The sequence below is a fragment of the Geospiza fortis genome, unplaced genomic scaffold (assembly GCF_000277835.1).
Source record: "Geospiza fortis unplaced genomic scaffold, GeoFor_1.0 scaffold608, whole genome shotgun sequence".
NCBI classification, from domain to species: Eukaryota; Metazoa; Chordata; class Aves; order Passeriformes; family Thraupidae; genus Geospiza; species Geospiza fortis.
The window spans coordinates 1171496-1174535 of NW_005054494.1; positions in this window are offsets into that span (position 1 = coordinate 1171496).

The window sequence follows — 3040 nt, forward strand, 5'->3', positions numbered from 1 at the left end:
CGAGGGGCTCCGGCCGCCAGCGAAGCTGTGACTTTATTAGGGAGCCAATTGGAGAGAATTACAGTAATTACTGCTCCATGTAATTAAGCGCTGGGGAAGGGCTCGTGCTGTCGCTCTCGCTGCCGGAGGACGATGCTCGGCTCGGGAGGGAGCGAACGGGCGGGCAGAGCTCCGGGGGTGAGCGAGGAGCCAAACCCCACCTTCCCAACTCCCTGCCCTCCGTGGAGATGGGGGGACCCGCCGTGGCTTTGGGCAGGGAAGGGCTGTGGGATTTCCCTACCCGCCAGCTCCCCATGGCTGCTCCCCAAGCACCGCCTGGAACAGGCCGGAGTACTTGCTAGAGGGGTTTTGGGGGGTTTTTGCAAGGATTTAAAGATTTTTGGGTTTGGGGTTTTTTTGCAGTGCAGTGGGACAGCAGCTTTGCTGGGTCTGTGCCAGAGCCGAGCAGACCTGGCAGTGCAGGGATCTCAGGAAGATGAACCCACATTATCTTCTAAAGTGTATTAGTGAAACCACATTAAATCCTCAGGAGATACGTCTTATTCCAGATTTCAAGTGCTCTTAATTCAATTCCGCGGTGAATGGAGCCACGTTGAATTTATGCCGCTTTAATTGTGTGTGAAGTTTCCGTGCCGCGATTTAATGGCCGTTAATGAGCGCCTTTCCCACTCCGAGCTCTGCCTGCTCCCAGCGCCTTTGGAATGTGTCGGGAGCGGGACAGGAGAGGGGAGCGGGGCACCCCGAGCTGCGTTTGCTTACACGGGTGCTGGGTCCAAACCAGGCCACGGCAGCCAAACCTCAAACACAAAACTGAGGAGAGAGCAGAGAGGATGAGGAGGGACGAGTGCATTCAAAACCCCAACAAAGGGGTGAGAAAAGGAAAAATCCATCAAGGCACATCAGCTGCTCCAGTGCTGAGGGTTCAGGCCCCGCCTGTGCGGGGGATGGTGAGGTCTGGGGAGTGTCCCAGGGAGACACAGCCCGTGGGCTCTGCTCTGAGCCATTCCCTGCCGAAAGGCTGCCAGGATTCCCAGAGCTCAGGCTGAGCCAGCACAGCCCTCCTGATGCTCTGGTGGGTGCAGGGGAAGGAGTGGGAGCTGGTCCTGGCCTGGCCACCTGTGTGACTGCAGCGCTTAACGCTTGACCCCCTCTTGAAGCTGGAGCAATGGGGGGGCCCTGTTAGCTCCAAAATTAAATATGGAATTGCCCATCCCACCTCCCAGACCTGCACTGGGAGGGGGTCTGGTGAGCCCTATCAGGGTTTCCATCTGCCCCAGGACCCCCACCCTGGGCCCCTCCAGCCCTGCCTTGCTCCGTGCCTGCAGGCATTTGGGGGATTCCCGGCACAGCGGGGCTGGCTCTGCACAGGGGCTGGGGCAGGACTGGCCTGGCCCTGGCCCTGGCCCTGCCTGGGGAGGACCAGGCAGCTGCAGCAGCCCTGTCATTACCCCGGGCTGTGGACCAGCAGCACCATTTGGGACACAAAGCTGTCATTAGTGGGGACACCGGCCTGGGCTAGCATTTATGGCCAGGGAAAGCAGCCCAGGGCTCATCTGCACTTCTCTGTGACCCTCTGGGGACACACAGCCATGCACACGGAGGAATGGGCTGCACCCCCAAGGCTGAGCCTTGGCCATGGCTGCCCATGGCACAGCTCTTGGTGCCCCCCAAGGTTCCATGGCTGTCACCACCTTCCCGTACAAGCACCCATCTGCACTGCCTGGACATGAGCCCTGAGGCCTGCAGGAGCTGCAGAGTAGGGGTGGCTACAGCCCAGGGGTTCCCTCTGGCCACCCCTCTTTGGGCTCCTGACCCCCCTGCAGAGCCTGGAGCCCTTTGGGAAGGGGGACACAGGGTGTGGGTGTGGGGTCCCTGGCGCCAGCACTGCCCAAGACCTCACACAGCCTGTGCCCCAAGAGTGCCCTGCCAGGGCCCAGTGCCTCAGGAGCAGCACTGCCAGGAAATTGTTATTTGTTATCATTTTTTGGCTCCTTTGAGTGTTCCACGTCCTTGGCTGTGTCACTCTGCCGGTGTGTGCAAAACAGCCCAAAGGGATCACCAGGACCTTCCTGGGCACTTCCAGCTGCCATCCCAGGCCACAGGGGCCATCCCAGGGCTGGCAGCGAGTGGCACTGAGCAGGAGCCATCACCTGCTCCCTCCCGAGCTGCCCTGGAGGCCCATGGGCACCTTTCCATCCCCAGGGCCAGCACAGGCATCCCCAGTGAGCCCCTGCACAAAAACTTGTCAGGTTTATGACTTTAGAAAGAGCGAGTGGGGTTTTGGCTTTGGGGTTGGACAGGGAGGGCTGCTGGTGGTTTTCTCCCTGACTCATTCCTTAAGGAGGTGTTAGACAATCCCCACCTTAAATCCAGCTGTGACACAGTGACAAAGCTAGGCAGGGGCTGAGAAATCCCTGTGCTGATCCCCTCCAGTTCTGCTGGATCCCTGATTCACCTGGCATCACTCCAGACGCTCAGGTTTCCAGCAGAAAAGCCCCTTCCCATGGTTGCCCTGGCTGTTACTATCAGATTTTATTTTTTTTAAACCTACAAAGCAAGACCTTGGCAAGGCTGGCTGGGAAATGCATTTCAGATAAAAATAGGAAAAAAAAATTAATGCCAGCAAAACAGCCTGAAACACCAAAAAGAGAAAGATCAAAAATTAGTTATAATTAGCCCTGCTACTTCACAGTGACAAGTGACACACTGTACAAGGGAGCCTCAAATATTTGAGCACAAAGCCTGGTGGCTCCAGGGTCACAGGTGGGGATGGATCTGGTGGCATTTGTGCCCATCCCTGGTGGTGGCAGAGCCCTGCAAGGGCTGGGGGATGGAAGGGACCAGCTGGGCTCTGCCAGGCCTGGAGGAAGTGCAGGGATTCAAACATCCCCTCCTGGGAGTGACACGAGCATGGCCCCCATGGGAACACCGCTTGTTCCCTTTCTGCAAATCCCAAATTCCTTAGCTGAGCCCCCAGCTTGTTCCCTCCACTGTGCACCTCTGTTCTTCCAGCGCAGCAGTATGCCATGAAAACATTCCC